Source organism: Pseudorca crassidens, chromosome 17 (assembly GCF_039906515.1).
Source record: "Pseudorca crassidens isolate mPseCra1 chromosome 17, mPseCra1.hap1, whole genome shotgun sequence".
Taxonomy (NCBI): Eukaryota; Metazoa; Chordata; class Mammalia; order Artiodactyla; family Delphinidae; genus Pseudorca; species Pseudorca crassidens.
This window is the reverse complement of record NC_090312.1, coordinates 70408418-70425281: the sequence shown is the minus strand read 5'-3', so window position 1 is coordinate 70425281 and position 16864 is coordinate 70408418. Positions and strand designations below refer to the sequence as shown.

The following is a 16864-nucleotide window of genomic DNA, read 5'->3' as shown; positions in this document are numbered from 1 at the left end:
AGGAAAAAATGTGGGTGCAAATCGTAAAGGGGAAGGAAATTATTGAAATTTAGTAGAAGCAGAAACAACACACCATGGATGGATGAGGCAAGTAGACAAAAACCAAAAAGAAATGTCAGCCAAATCACAAATGCAACTTAAAGTAGTAAAGAAAATAATTTATATAGTTAATAACACACCTAAGAAAATCAGGACAATGTGAATACTATAGGACAAGAAATTCTATTTTGTCTGCCTTCTCTTCCTCATTCAACTTCAAGTTACTTTCTTCATATATAAACTATATAAAAATGGAAGATTCAAGATTTTTTTTATTATTACTACTAGCATGCTTCATGATATAATGAGAGGTAACACAGTGTGGTAAGAAGAGCTAGAAAAGATAGGCAAACATATGAACTGCGCTTTGCTACTTAATATGTGACTAAATATCTCAGTTTGCTCATCTGTATAATTGTTGCAAGACTCAAACAAAATGGTATAAATAAATGTGCTTTGTTAACTCTTAAGTTCTTTATACTAATGGAATATTATGTTGATTAGATCCACGCATAGCACAGTTATCTCTATTTCGGTGTTCAAGTTATAAAAACAAAAAAAATTATCGTTCATTCTATTAAAAATGTAATCACTGGATGGGGGGAATCAGTTAAGACATTTGTTTGACAATTTGATTATTGAAAAAAACAACTGTTTGACCAAATGTTTCATTCTTATTGTCTGCTCTCTCCAAATCCCTTAAATATTATAGCTACCATAAATGTGTCTGATACAGGTCAAGCGTACTACATATATTTTTATTTCTAATCAAAGTAGGCATTATATGTATTATTATTCTCATTTTACATATGAAAAAAATGAGGTTCAGAGAAGTTAATTTATGCAAGATCATAGAGCTGCCTTTGCAGCATGGCTAACAGATTGTGCTAAAATTCTTTTCTTCATCACTGAAAATCTCTACTACTCTAAGCAACACATTGTCTTCATCCTTATTTCCTTAGGACCTATAACAACTCCTAGAACACAATGCAAGCTCAATAAATGATTGTGAAATGAATAAATCAATGAATGAGGGGTTCCATTCAAACCACACTACACACTGTCACAAGATTAATATTCCCACTTGTATTTCTTTCCCACTTGAAAACTCTTAATAATCCTAATTGCCTACAGAATGCAATTCAAATCCTTTACCTTATATTCAAGACCATCTTCAGTAGGACCCTAACTGCTTTTTCTAGCAGTAGCAGCAACAAAATACTTAATACACCCTCACTCATTCCAGGGTGTCCTGGAAACAGACTGACATGAGTTTCAATCTTGGCTCTTACTAACTGTGTGAACTTCAGCAAGTTATTTAGCCTCTCTGCAAATTCTATCCTGTGCAACAAGGTAAGAAAATGAAAAGGAAAGAAGTAAAACCATCTTTATTCATTGATGATGTGAGTGTATACATAAAAAATTCAAAAGAGCCTATAAACTATTAAAATGAATGTAAGATACAAGGTCAACAGTCAGAAATTGTATTTCTATATACTAGGAAGAAACAACTGGAAAATGACATTTTTTAAAATAAAAACATCAAATACTTAGGAATATATTTAACCAAATTACTATTGGCCTTTTTTTTTTAATGGAATAAAAGAGAAGTTCCTGGGCTTCCCTCGTGGCACAGTGGTTAAGAATCTGCCTGCCAATGCAGGGGACACAGGTTCGAGTCCTGGTCGGGCAAGATACCACATGCCGTGGAGCAACTAAGCCCGCGCACCACAACTACTGAGCCTGCGCTCTAGAGCCCGCAAGCCACAACTACTGAGCCCGTGTGCCACAACTACTGAGCCTGCGCGCCTAGAGCCCGTGCTCCACAACAAGAGAAGCCATGGCAATGAGAAGCCCACACACTGCAACGAAGAGTAGCCCCCACTCGCCGCAACTAGAGAAAGCCTGCGCGCAGCAACGAAGACCCAATGCAGCCAAAAAAAATAAAATAATAAATAAATTTTAAAAACAAAGTTTATAAAAAAAAAAAGAGAAGTTCCTCAATAAAATGAACTGTACGCACAAAAAGCCTATAACAAATGTCATACTCAATGGTGAAACATTTACACCTGCTCCTAGAGATTGGGAAAGAGAATTGGAAATAGAATGTCCACTGTTACCATCTGCATTCAATATTGTACAGTAGATTCTAGTCAATGCAATGAAGAAAAAAATGATATAACTATCACTAAGGAAGAAATAAAACTGTCATTATTTGCAGATGGCATGAACGTTTATGTAGAAAATCCAAAAGAAGCAACAAATGATTAGAATTAAATTTTAGAAGATCTCTGGAATGGAAGGTTAATATACAAAATACAGTTGTATTTTTATATATTAGAAACAGAAAATGAAAACTTGAAATGTAAATTGAAAAGCTTTTTGGCAAAATCCATTAAAGCTGAGCATTTCTGCTTTATGACCCAATAATTCCACTCCTAAGTATATACCCAATAGAATTCATTGACTGAAGAACGAATAAATTACAGTGTTTTTGCTCAATGGAATACTATATTGAAATTTAAATGAACACACTATAGCTCCATGCAATAAAGTGGATAAATCATATAAAAATAATCTTGAGTAAAAGAAGCTGGATGTAAAAGAATACTACTGTATAATGTCATTACATAAGATGGAAGATGGATAAGACTAATCTATAGTGATAGATACCTGGACGGTCGTTACCTTTTTTGGAGTAGGTGGTGCCTGGGAGAGCACATGAGGGAGATTTGGAGATGTTGAGAATATCCTATTCCTAATCTGAGTGGAGGTTACTTGGACGTGTTCATTTCATGAAACATTGTGTGCACAGCTCATTCAAGGTATAAACATGACCTGTGTACCTACCTATATATATTAGACTTCAATTAAAAAGGTGTTATTGTTGTATGCATTTACTGATGTTTCCCTAACTCAACTGCTAGTGCCTTAAAGACAGGGATCATATTTTAGATTTCTTAATATCCCACACAGATTTTAGCACTTCAACTTCCTAAAATGTTACTTTACTTAGCATAAGTAGGTACAGGCGCCAATAAAGTTTATTTAGTTTTAGTAAAAGTATAAATAATAGTAAAACAACATGCATATATACACATATATATACAAATATAATCAATTTAAAAAGTGTTGACAGGGGACTTGGTGGTCCAGCAGTTAAGAATCCGCCTTCCAATGCAGGGGACGCGGGTTTGATCCCTGGTCAGGGAACTAAGGTCGCATATGCTGCGGGGCAACTAAGCCCACTTGCTGCCACCACTGAGCCTGCGTGCTCTGGAGCCCAAGGGCCACAACTAGAGAGAAGCCCGCATGCCACAACGAATGGCTCGCGCGCTGCAACTAAAACCCGACACAGCCAAATAAATAAATAATTTCTTTTAATTAATGTGTTTATAAAAAAAAAAGTATTGACATTTTTCTACAATTCTCCTTTCTCTTATGTTTACCTTGACTAACTCGAAAATAAAGATGTCTATTAAAAATAGAAACTAATAAAAATTAAATGTACTCTAATAAGAGTTGGTTAGCTGTTGATCTCATCTCACTTAACATAAAGGTTCATGCAGGTAAGCTGAGAGGAGTCTTAGAATAAGAAGTAGGTTCTAGATCAGAATCTAAGCCCATGAACAGCGTGACTTAAGCACTTGGTTAGTTGGTTTGGTTGGTGGCATCTTTGTATTGTGGCGAAATATATATAACCTAAAAGTTGCCATTTTAACTTTTTTTTTTTGCTGTACGCGGGCCTCTCACTGTTGTGGCCTCTCCCGTTGTGGAGCACAGGCTCCGGACGCGCAGGCCCAGCGGCCATGGCTCACGGGCCCAGCCGCTCCGCTGATCTTCCCGGACCAGGGCACGAACCCGTGTCCCCTGCATCGGCAGGCGGACTTTCAACCACTGTGCCACCAGGGAAACCCATTTTAACCATTTTTAAGTGTACAATTCGGTGGCATTAAGTACATGCACATTGCTGTGCAACCACTATCCATCTCCAGAATGTTCTCATGAAAATGTTCTGGACGTGTTATCAAGGACTCAGTTTCCTACTTGAGGACTTTTTAAGATCCCATGCAGTTTGGAAATACTGTATCACGGAGCTAAAGCTCACTCAGAGGAAAAAAGATGCCTTTGGTTAAAATGCAAGATTTTTATAAAATCCTGGGTATGAAGGGGAATGACTGTGTTCAATTTTAGCTAGGACAGAAAAAATATCTTCGTGAAAAAGAGTGCATCTGAATAACAGCTCTTCTTCCTTAGGAGAACCATCTTCTTGCTTCTTTTGAAATAGGCTTCTATAAATGTGGACCACTTGACAAATAGTCCTACTCACCACAGAGCCCTCATTCTAACAATATTTCTTGGGCTTTAAAATATAAAACTCTGTTTTTATTCAAAACATTTACAGGGTCAGTGTTATATTTTAATTAGTCTATTATTTATGAATGTCAGTTTTTGACATCCTTGATGAAATGCCTAGGCTCCTGGCTTGTTTTATTTTGTTTTTAGGTTTTCCCCAAGATGATTATGTTTCAGACACACAACTACCTGAAAGATTGCAGTTGTTCTCTTGCCCCATCCTCTTAACCCTTTTAGATGATTAATGTCCTAGTTCTTACACTGAGTGGCAGGCATGTGGATATTTATTGTTCTTTATATCTATCATACATGTTAGAAATATTATTTTGTGTATATTCAGTATTTAATAAAAACAAAAAAACTCCTTCTATGATATAAATTTTACTTAAGCACACTCTTTTGTTACAAAATAAGAAAAGCTAGTACTTAGATCCTGTATTTCTTTTAGACTAAGTTTTAAAATAAACTACTAATATTGGATACTTTCTAATACACTCAATCCCTGATTTATACATGGCCAACGAACCACCTAAGACTGGCACAGTTTTTACTTGACTGGAACTCTCTTCTCTTTTTGCCTCTGCCTAGAGGTTTTCCAACTCATGTTTCTTCCTCCCTCTCTCTACTATGAGCTGCATAGACAGCTTTTTCTTTCCCCTGCGTACTAGTGGTTTCATTTACAACATCACCATTTCCTCGTATCGGAGCCCTCTGCCTCTCAAGAGTTTTGCTGTTTGTTTGAACCCCTGCTGCCATCCCTAAGATAAAACACCAAACACAGTTGAGTTTGAAGACTCTTCTGCACTGTAACCACATAACCCCAAGGTTCACCATTTGAATCTAGACACGCTTAACAGAGTCCTTTTCCAAATGCAGCAGATTAAGTTCTAGTTTTCCACAGAAACACACACATGATGGTTATGTTCTGTTACTACTATGGTGCTATTCTGGATTTCACAGGTTTTATCAGGGCAGCTCTGAGAATCTAAACCCCTTGCAAAACCTTGTTTCCATAGAAAAATATGTTCTGCCTCACAACCAATCAGTGAACAACTAAACTTTTGAAATAAATCCATGAGGACTGCCTGTACTTTTCATCTAAGACTTCAAAGCCTTTCACAAAAACATCATTTTAAAAAAAAAAAGCCATTTTGCCATAGCTAATAGTTATTAAAGGACTTATGTTCACAACTAAGAAGTGTGTGCTAGCAACCCTTGGACACAAAATGCTGGAGATAATGTACAAATTATTACCGGGGGTACTGGATATGCTTCTTTCCATTTATTAATTCAACACAAAGTTACTGAGTTCCTATTCTGTGCAAAGCATTATTCTCAGTACTGGAGACCAAGTACTGAACAAGACAGGGAACAGCCTTATCTTAATGGAATTTACAAGTGATGTGCCTCATACTGGCACTTAATAAATACCTGTTGAATGAATTATTGAAGGTGGCTAAGAAAATCATTCGAATATGATAAATATTTGTTTTATAAAAACTAAGTGGAATCAGTGAATGGAGGGGTTGCAGAATGCAGAATGTAAATTAGACAGGAATCTGTTCCAGCAGTCAAGGTTAAAATATTTCCTTATTATAACAAAGCAATACTGGGTAGGAGTGTTGGGTGATCACAACCAGAAGGCTAGTACCTCTACCATCCACATGGCCTGCATTTTGCAGAGCACTGGTTAGAAGACAAGTGCCACCCCACCACTACCTCTATACCTTTCTGCAAATTATAACTCTGAGACCAAAGTATATTTTATCTACAAGTAAAAACTGAGACTCAGTCTCAGTTTATGGTGGCATGTTAACAATGAACCCAATTTTACCAAATGGAACAGAGGGTTTAGTCTAGAATAATGGGGTTGCATTTTAAATCCCATCTTCATAGATATTTGTAATATACTTCTTCTTTATGATATCACATATGATTGCAATCCCCCAACAGGAAATATTGAGACAGAGAGAGAGAGATTTCAAGGAACTGGCTCATGCAATTATGGGTGCTGGCAAATCCAAAATTTGCAGGGCAGGCCAGCAGGCTGGAAACTCCAGCAGGAGTTGACGTCTCAGACTTGGGTCTGAAGGCAGCCTGGAGACAGCTCCTTCCTTCGTGGGAAGCTCAGTCTTTTCTCTTAATGCCTTCAACTGATTAGATGTGGACCACCTACATTATGGACAGTAATCTGCTTTACTCAAAGTCTACTGATTTAAATGTTAATCACATCTAAAAAAATACTTTCACAGCAACATCTAGACTGGTGTTTGGCCAGACAGTTAGGCATAATAGCCTAGACAACTTGACACATAAAATTAAGCATCATAGTTCCCTGCTTATCAACTTGATATTCATACACATCTCCATAAACCATAATTTCCAAATAAAGACTATAACAATCATACTTCTGCCTAATATGATACAATTATCCTGTGTACAGCTGAAAGCACACTAACCCTTTCCCTAAGAAGAAGATCCAAAATCCTTGGGTGATATTCACTCTTCTTGATATCCTGTAACTTTATGATGTAAAGTTAACAATACTTAAATACTATGATATACAGTTAATATATTTATGTTATATGATAAGGGGATAAGGGAGGGAAGAAAACAAAGGTAGACAGATAGATACACACATACAGACAGACATACATGCATACTTATACACATATACATACAAGCATATTCATAATAAAAAAAGCAGAAACACATAACAATTACAGTCCTCATTTCTGTAACTGGTCACATGGTCATAGCTGGTATTGATAACTACATCCAGCCAAGCAACTTGGCTGGTTGTGGTTCTTTTTTTCTTTCTTTTTTTTTAATTGAGGTATAGTTGATATACAATATTATATGTTTCAGGTATACCACACAGTGATACACAATTTTCAAAGGTTATACTCCATCTCTAGTTATCATAAAATATTGGCTATATTCCCTGTGCTGTACAATATATCCTTGTAGCTTATTTATTTTATACATAGTAGTCTGTACGTCTTCATCCTCTTCCCCCATCTTGCCTCTCCCCACTGGTAACCACTAGTTTTTTCTAAAAATAGGGGACGCTTCAAGAATTTGAGCATCATCCTTGTGCAGGGGCCATGCTAATCTCTGTACTATTCCAATTTTAGTATATGTGCTGCTGAAGCGAGTACTGGTTGCAGTTCTTTACCCAGTAGAGTGACCCCAACCTTCATTCATGAAGCATCTGGGCCATTAATAGACCTGCCTGAATTAGATTGTTGTAGTTTTCCATTGACTTTAATCCAGGGCATGTCACTAAGACAAGCCCTAAGGGATCTCGTGAATTCTAGCCGTACCCTTCCTTACCGCCATTGTTTGTAGCAATCTAATTTCCTCTTGGTAATCAGAATCAATCACCCCAGCCAGTACAGTAATCTCCTTCTTTGCCTGTTAACTCAGAGGCATGGGAAGCCCAATGTGGCCAGGTGGCAGTCTTAACTTCCAGTTCATGGAATCACTGCTGTGTTCCTGGTGGATGCACACCTCCCTTTGAAACTAAGACCTCTAGACCAGCAGAACATAAGGTCACAGGGACAGGAAGCAAAATTTTTGCCAGTGGATCACTGGAGGTAGTAGTGAGTGGTGCCCCTCCCATTTCTACTCCTCGATTCTTGGACCTGGACCCTTGAGTCCTGGCTATGAGAGAAACAGCACCACATACTGGATGCCAATTTAGAGCATACACCACCTCCTGGAAAACTCTGCCACAGCACAGCAAGGTATTGCCACCTAGCTGTTTCTATAACTTTGTCTTCAAAAGGCTACTGATTTAAATGGTAATCACATCTAAAACAATACTTTCACAGCAACATCTAGACTGGTGTTTGGCCAGACAGTTGGGCATAATAGCCTAGACCACTTGACACATAAAATAACTTTCTACTATTCTATCAAACTAACTGCTTTGGGATGGTTGGAGAACACAAAAATCTAAGAGGGTGGACCACTGCCCCAATTCATTTGCCATGAAGTGAGTTCCTTGATCAGAAGCAATGCTGTGTAATACCATGATGGTGGATAGGACAGCCTGTTCTGTGGCTACCAGTCCACCTCTTTCCCCAGAGACTCTTGTCATCAACCAATGGTCTCATGAACAATGTAGTCATGGTGGCAACATAGACTTCCATTCACCAAGGCTGACCTGGTTGTGGCCACCACTGAGTGTCCAATCAGCCAGCAGCAGAGACTAACACTGAGTCCCCCAAATGGCACCATTCCCAGGGGATCAGTCAGCTCTCTGGTGGCAGGCTGATTACATTGGATTACTTCCATCATGGGAGGGCAGCGTTTTGTTTTTAATGGAATTGACACTCTGGATAGGGATGTGCTTTCCCTGCATGCAGAACTTCTGTCAAAACTACCATCATCCGTGCTTTGTGACCACCTAGAAGGGTGGGACAGGGAGGGAGGGAGGGAGACGCAAGAGGGAGGGGATATGGGGATATATGTATACGTATAGCTAATTCCCTTTGTTATACAGCAGAAACTAACACAACATTGTAAAGCAATTATACTCCAATAAAGATGTTAAGAAAAAAAATTCACCAAAACAAAACAAAAAAAACTACCATCATGGACTACTTTGCTAAGGAACACTATCTCTTTGCAATATTTTGTAAAAGAATATGCATAGCACTGAAACAGCAGTTACGACAGTCTCACTCAACTTTCTTTTGTGACCAAAAATCTATGACTCTTAACAATGTAGTAGTTTTAATAACCTAAAATGAAAAAACGTCTTACTCATAAATGACTACTGATTATAAACATACTATCAGCAATGAGGTACATCTGTAGTACTAAATTGAGTGCTATATGCAGTATGCTTTCCATCAGTGTATATAATGGGTTGTCAGTGCCAAGCTGAGAAGTTTTGGATCCCCACAGGAATAATTTCAAGATTTCTTTATAGCATGGTGGAATTCTGTAGGATTTTATAAAGAAAAAGATACCCAGATTTTTTACTGAGCAAATTCTCCCAGTGCATTTGGCTTGATTTCACTGTTGGCTTTCCCTTGATTTTTACTAGGTTTTTCATATGCTAAATTTTAAGTAGGGACATTTTTGCAATTCTTTAAGAAGTTTTATTTTCAGTCTGCTCCCTCCTAAAATAATGTTTTTTAAATGAACCAAAATGATATATTTTATATAGCATATTTTAAACAAATAGTAAACAATTTTTTTGTAATAGCATGTATTTTCCAGTACTGTGCTATTATACATACTACTCTGTTTTCTTTAAATTTGTTGGGGTATTTTTTCTTCCCTTTAATATACCATTAACTTGTGATATTCTTAAATACACTTGAACTCTATTTTGGAATGCTTATGCCGTCTTCATGAGACATTCTTTTGCTTTATTTTTCCTGCTCTTTTCCCTTCCCTACAAATTGTTTCTATTCTACTCTTTGTCTGTCCCATTGGCCCTTTCTCGTATATTTTTATTGCTTATTTACTTTTAATCTAACTCTGTAACTATCTTTTCCTCCAATTCTGAATGATTTAAGCAAAATCTATCAAGTTGAGTTTTTCTCTTTTACACCAATGTTTAACCAGTCTTTGTCATTTCAAGGTACCCTCAAATCTGACCTCAATTTCAAACCACTTTCCACTTGCTATTGATACAACTGTGGTGTTCATCTACATTTCACTTATACTTCTAATTAAACAAGAATTATTATATTTTTTAACTTGGTTTAGATATAATGCAATAAAATACATTCTATTAACATGCGTGAGATTCGATTTCAACATATTCCTTGTTCAGAGGAAGCCTGTGCACGTCTCTCTCACAGCACAGATGGCACTTCATATTTACTGGAGTACTTTTCTTCCTACTACTAGATTGTAAGCCCCTTGAAAACAAGGAGAGTATGTAAATCTCTAGTGTCTGGCACACTGTAGGTTTTTAATGAATGAAGAACAAATGAATAAACAAATGAATGAGAACTGTTAGCTGTTTAATTTCAGTGGTCTTTTCCAAAACAATACTTCCCCTGCCAGCACCAAATGACACCAAATAAAATTTCTTTCGCGAAGGTCAAATCTTTTCATTTCCCAACTGGACTTATTTTACAACAAAAATATCCTTAGAAAAACACACTCGTTTTAACCTATTCATCCAAGGCAGAAGTTGTCAACCCTGGCTGAAGAAGAAAATCACATACCCATCCCAGTAAAAATAAATTAGGAGCCCCCAGGTGATTCTCAAGTGCAGGCAAGGTTGAGAACGGCTAGGCTAAGATAGAAGTAACTGGTGGCAGGTTCTAAGGTGCAAGGAAAGCAGAAAAATAAGGTCCTAGTGAGTTGTGGCAGAGTTCTTTGTTGGAGGCGGGGTTTGGGGAGGCAGGGAGTTTGAGATGAGCCCAGCTCTTCCTTCAAGAGGCTGGGGGTGGCCGGAGAGAGAAGTATTTTTAAAACTATCTATTGTTTTGAAAAATTAAGAGAAAAGTTTATGTGTCGTTTCTAAAGAGGCAAACTTTGAAGAGGAAAGAATTTAAAATTTAAATTTAAAAATGAGGTCAAGAGATTCCAACAATTGCTAATAAAAGGGCCCTTTGAGTTTCTTGGGCTTTTTACAAAAATACTGCCCAGGCTCGCAAATACCGCAAGCAGATTGGGTATACAGACGAAGAGAAAAGCATAAAGAAGAATAAATGTTGACATAACAGAACCTGAGAGAAGAAAAACTGTTTTAAAGAATTAGTCATCCCCCAATTTGTGTCTATACTATAATTGCAACAACATATAAACTATATGTGAATATGTTTTATTTTATTTATTTATCTATTTATTTATTTTGGCCACAGCGGCTTGCAGGATCTTAGTTCCCTGACCAGGGACTGAACCTGGGCCCACGGCAGTGAAAGCACCAAGTCCTAACCACTGGACTGCCAGGGAACTCCCAACTATATGTGAATATGGATTGAACAAGAAGAGTGAAGATGTTAGACAACTGGCATGTTTAGGTGTATTGAACTTGAAGCCTGAGGTTCTAGTTCCCACTTTGCTACTAATATGCTGTGTTTCCTTAGGCAGGTATGTTCACTTCTCTGGGGCTCAATTTCCTTACCTGCAAAATGAGGGAGTTGAAAGCTTGAACTAAATCAGTGCTTCTTGCAAGGTTTCTCTAAAAGATTAGCCTGAAGCACCCAGTGTAAGTCCAAATCTTTTCGAAGTCTCCTGTTTTGCCTTAAAAGTTCACATACTGGGATGTGAATTATATCTCAGTAAAACAGTTTTTTTCAAAAAGTTCATGTACTTTTTACTCCTTACTCTTCTTTTTTTTCTTTTAAATACAGTTTAGCTTATATTGCATATAAAATTTTATATTCTGCTTTTTTTCACTAAGTATTATATGGTTCACATTTTATATATGTCATTTAAAATGTTGTTACTTTCCTTCTTATAGCTTTCCAATATTCCATCCTATGGCCGTACTATAATGTATTAGCCATCTCCTAATTTGGGATGTTCATATTACAGCACAGTGTGTTTTTGCCAACACACTGCCTTAATCCCGTCTGCTTGGATCCGTGCAAAGGCTGAGATTTCTTCAGTTTCTAATTGAATCCTCTGAAGTGCAGAGATTGTAAAATGAAAAAAAATTTTTCTCGTATTGCTGCCATGTGTTAAGTGGTCTCTTGGTGACGTAAGTTGTAATTCATTCTTTCTTGAGACCTCACTGCCAAGAGGGGGGGAAGAAACTAACATTTACTGAATTCGGAGTCCTTTATAAAGGTTATTACAGGTCATCCACTCAGTGAGGTAATGACTATCCCACTTCACGTAATAATAAGCTGAGACTCAGAGGAACTGGGTGGCTGACTAACAATGTGCAGTACCTGGGTTTAAATGGCATCTGATCTCCCCCAGATCTGTCCCAGGCCATCCTGTTCAGCATACTTTGACCCCACTGCAGCAAGAGAGGGAGCGCATGGCCACCCCTGCCCTTCCCTCAGCTTGCTTTTTATTTTTTTTAATTGAAGTATAGTTGATGTTCAATGTTATATTTGTTTCAGGTGCACAACATAGTGATTTAATACGTTCATAGGTTATATTCCATTTAAAGTTATTATAAAATAACGGCTATATTCCTTGTGTTGCACAATATGTCCTTATTGCTTATTTATTTTATACATAGGAGTTTGTGCCTCTTAATCCCCTCCCCCATCCCGCCCCTCCCCCTTCCTCTCCCCTCCTTGTAACCACTAGTTTGTTCTCTACATCTGTGAGTCTATTTCTGTTTTATCATATACATTCGTTTGTTTTATTTTTTAGATTCCACATATAAGTGATAGCATAGAGCATTTGTCATTCTCCGCCTGACTTATTTCACTGAGCACAGTACCCTCCAGGTCCATCTGCCTTGTCACATCCTTCAGCTTGCCCATTTGCCAATCTCTTTTCTTGCCAGTGTCATGGTTTCTCCTGCAACTAACATTTCATTGTTTGATGAGAGTTCTTTGACATACAGTAGACAGTTTGTTTTTCAAGGGATAAATAAATGAAGGATTATTTTAATGCTTAGAGCAAGGGTCAGTAAACTTTTTCTGTAAAAGGCCAGATAGTGACTATTCTAGACTTTGTGGAACATACGATCCCATACATATGAGATCATATATGGCAGTCCCAACTACTCAACCCTGCCTTTGTAGTGGAAGAGTAGTCACCCACCTTGCACAACAATGGATGTGGCTGTGTTCCAATGAAACGCTATTTAGGGGACTTCCCTGGTGGCGCAGTGGTTAAGAATCCGCCTGCCAATGCAGGGGACACGGGTTCGAGCCCTGGTCCGGGAAGATCCCACATGCCGCGGAGCAACTAAGCCCGTGTGCCACAACTACTGAGTCTGTGCTCTAGAGCCCGCGAGCCACAGCTACTGAGCCCGTGTGTCACAACTACTGAAGCCCACGTGCCTAGAGCCCGTGCTCCGCAACAAGAGAAGCCACCGCAATGAGGAGCCCGCGGACCGCAGCAAAGAGTAGTCCCTGCTTGCCCCAACTACAGAAAGCCCACGCACAGTAACAAAGACCCAACACAGACAAAAATAAATAAATAAATTTATTTTTAAAAAAACACGTTATTTAGGGACACTGAAATTTGAATTTCACATAATGTTCATTTCTCTCAAAATTATTCTTTTTGGGTTTTTTTAATCCATTTAAAAATGTACAAATCATTCCTAGCTCATGGGCAGTTTAAAAAAAAAAAAAAGGCTTGTGGGCCAGTTTGCCAACCTCCCTCCCGCAATATGGGCCTGTTATTCATACATAAGGCTTGCTGTGGTCGCAGCGCTAGGAGGGAGAGTGATGGGTAGATGTGGGGTCACGTCCACTTGCTCCATTAAGACAATTCTTTTTCTAGCCGCTCACGCAGCATGCGAGATCTTAGTTCCCGGACCAGGGATCAAACCTGGGCCCCCGCAGTGAAAGCACCAAATTCTAACAACTGGACTGCCAGGAATTCCTAACTGGGTGGTGTCTTTTTTGGTTTGTTTGTTTTATAATAAACAATGGTTGGTAAGTGGTCTACGTGCTAATTTTATTTGTTATTTGATCGATTGTAAATATCTGGGAGAATTAGAATCAGGCCATAAATATATATATATATTATTTATTTATTTATTTATTTTTGGCTGCATAGGGTTTTCGTTGCTGCCTGTGGGCTTTCTCTAGGTGCGGTGAGCGGGGTCTACTCTTCGTTGCAGTGCACAGGCTTCTCATTGTGGTGGCTTCTCTTGTGTGGAGCACAGGCTCTAGGCATGTGGGCTCAGTAGTTGTGGCTCGCGGGCTCTAGAGTGCAGGCTCAGTAGCTGTGGCCCACAGGCTTAGTTGCTCCGCAGCATGTGGGATCTTCCAGGACCAGGGCTCGAACCCATGTCCCCTGCATTGGCAGGCGGATTCTTAACCACTGTGCCTCCAGGGAAGTCCTGGGTGATATCTTTAACTCAGGAAACAATGGAGAGGTTGCACAGGGAGAGGTGGGGGAAGGGTGGAAAAATATGAGGAGTTAAACCCAATACCCTCCCCCAGGGCTGTGCCAGCCCTGAGGGCAGTCGCTCCACCATAGCCAAGCTCTGGCCTGGTGATGCCTTCAGTCTAGGGGATTTGTGTGTCACTCCGACCTACAGCATTTCTCCAAGGACTGCCTGCTCCCTAGCCTAAATCTGGATCCACAACTCATCTGCTCTTCCAAGCAACAGGCCCAAGGCACAGTCAGAGGAAGGAATAAGAATGGAGCTGAATTTTCCAGAATTATCTGGGCCACCGTCTCCATTTCCCTGAGCTCTTCAGGTATATTTTTCATGGAATAAATCCAGGCAGAGAAAAAAATTAGATACCAAGTACACAGCAAAACCTCTTCTCTGTCTGTAATTGGATAATTTGGGCTTTCTGAGCTGAAAAAAGAGATGACCTAATACTTCCTACTGGGAAATAACAGGTTTGGGAAATAGACAGGTACTTCTCATCTTATTGCAACTGATAAGCTGACCTAAGATGCTCTTAAAAGTACCGAACATATGTCAGAGCAAGCCCAAGGTATAAATCATATAACACAATTGCGATGACCAATAAAAGCATTCATACTAAAAGAAAACTAATCTCAGAAAAAAATCAATGGCTTTTAAACAGAACTGTAAGATTAACAGAGAAAGAGAAGTTATTATGTTTTATTATGTATGATTTTTATAAGGTATTCATATAGTTACATGAAATCATACTTGATAAACCAATTCAAATCGACTTAGTTATGGGCACTAGTAAATAAACTTAGAACTGGCTAATGTAAAGCTACAATACTCTGGGACTTCCCTGAGGGTCCAGTGGTTAAGACTCCGAGCTTTCACTGCAGGGGATCCCTGGTTGGGGAACTAAGATCCCGCATGCTGTGTGGCAAAAAAATATATATATATAAAATAAAAACAATTAAAAAAATTTTTTAAAAAGCAACTATACGCCAATAAAAATAATTTTAAAAAAAACTGGCTAAAAGGCCAGCAGATAATATGGTCTTGCTTCAAGTTGATGATATGCAGTGTGTGAACTCTCCAAAACCCAGCGTGCTGGAAACTGGAAAGCTTCAGTGTGCAGCTCTTTTATCTATCCAGTTATTATTATTTGATACAAATTCCTGGAGGGCAGGTCCATGACTGTGCATGTGTTTGTCTTTTCATTTCTTGTGCCTAGTCATGTGCCTGGCATGTCATAAGCTCCCTAAATACAACTGGAATGAACGATGAATGAATATGGTCATGAGGATGAGACACTGCAAAATTCTGAATTGGTTTTTAAACCATTAAAGAAAGCCTAAATTACTTTCAGTGTGTCTTGTATTCTAATTATTTGACTATTGCTAATCTGATATCATGTCAAATGGAAAATTCTCAGTTAAATGTGATACTCTTATTTTCCCACCAAACTGAAAATAGAGCTTATTGGCATGTTATTAGATAGCAGATCCAGTGTTAATATTTTTATAGGTGGCTTTGAAAGTAATAAATACATTCAGTTTTCAGAGTTTAAGGCTCTAGAGCGCAGGCTCAGTAGTTGTGGCTCACGGGCTCAGTAGTTGTGGCTCGCGGGCTCTAGAGCACAGGCTCGGTAGCTGTGGCGCACGGGCTTAGTTGCTCCGCGGCATGTGGCATCTTCCCGGACCAAGGCTCAAACCCGTGTCCCCTGCATTGGCAGGTGGATTCTTAACCACTGTGCCACCAGGTAAGTCTTTTTTTATAGCTTTATTAGCGATATTGACATACAAGAAAACACATGTGATTAAAGTGTACAATTCAATAAGCTGTGACGTGTATAACCTTGAAACCACCTCCTCGATGAAGACTGAACAGATCTTTCACCTCCAAAAGTTTCCTTGTGCCCCTTGGTAATTCCTCCCTCAGCTTCCTCCCCAGCCACCGTCTTTCCTCCAGACAACCACTGATTTGCTTGCTGTCATGGTAGGTTAGTCCGTTTCCACCAGCAATTTTTCCCAGGACCCCAGTAGATTTTCCCTCGTATAAAATGGTATAGCATGGTCAGCCGCCCTTATCCGCAGGTCCTGCATCCATGCATACCTAGGGCTGACTGCACTTTTAATAATCTATAACTGAAAATCCTTTTCACTCAATTTAAAAAAAAGAAAAAAGATTTGTTTCCCAACTGGAAGAAACAAGTAATAATGCCAGAGGGAGGTGGATGATACACAGGTCATTAGAAAGCACTCTTAACTGAGTAATGATTTTGCAAATTATTTTTCATATTCCAAAGCCTAATGCTAATTGGATTAAAGAGTCAAGAATCCAGGAAATTAAGTAAAAGAGGAGGTATGTTGATTTTAATAAATAGTTTTTTTTTCTCCTGTCTCATCTGTCTGCTTATTTCTAATTAATAAATGGATTTTCAAAACCTGGCCAAAAATGGAGATCTCCAATGACAAATGTTCA

General features: G+C 38.6%; 1 non-coding gene across 1 annotated transcript; it reads right to left on the bottom strand.

The window, feature by feature from the left end:
• Positions 1-7452: 7452 nt before the first annotated feature.
• On the bottom strand, positions 7453-7556 carry LOC137210790 (U6 spliceosomal RNA). Its single transcript, XR_010936725.1, has one exon. It is a non-coding gene; the product is annotated as a U6 spliceosomal RNA (small nuclear RNA).
• Positions 7557-16864: the final 9308 nt, after the last annotated feature.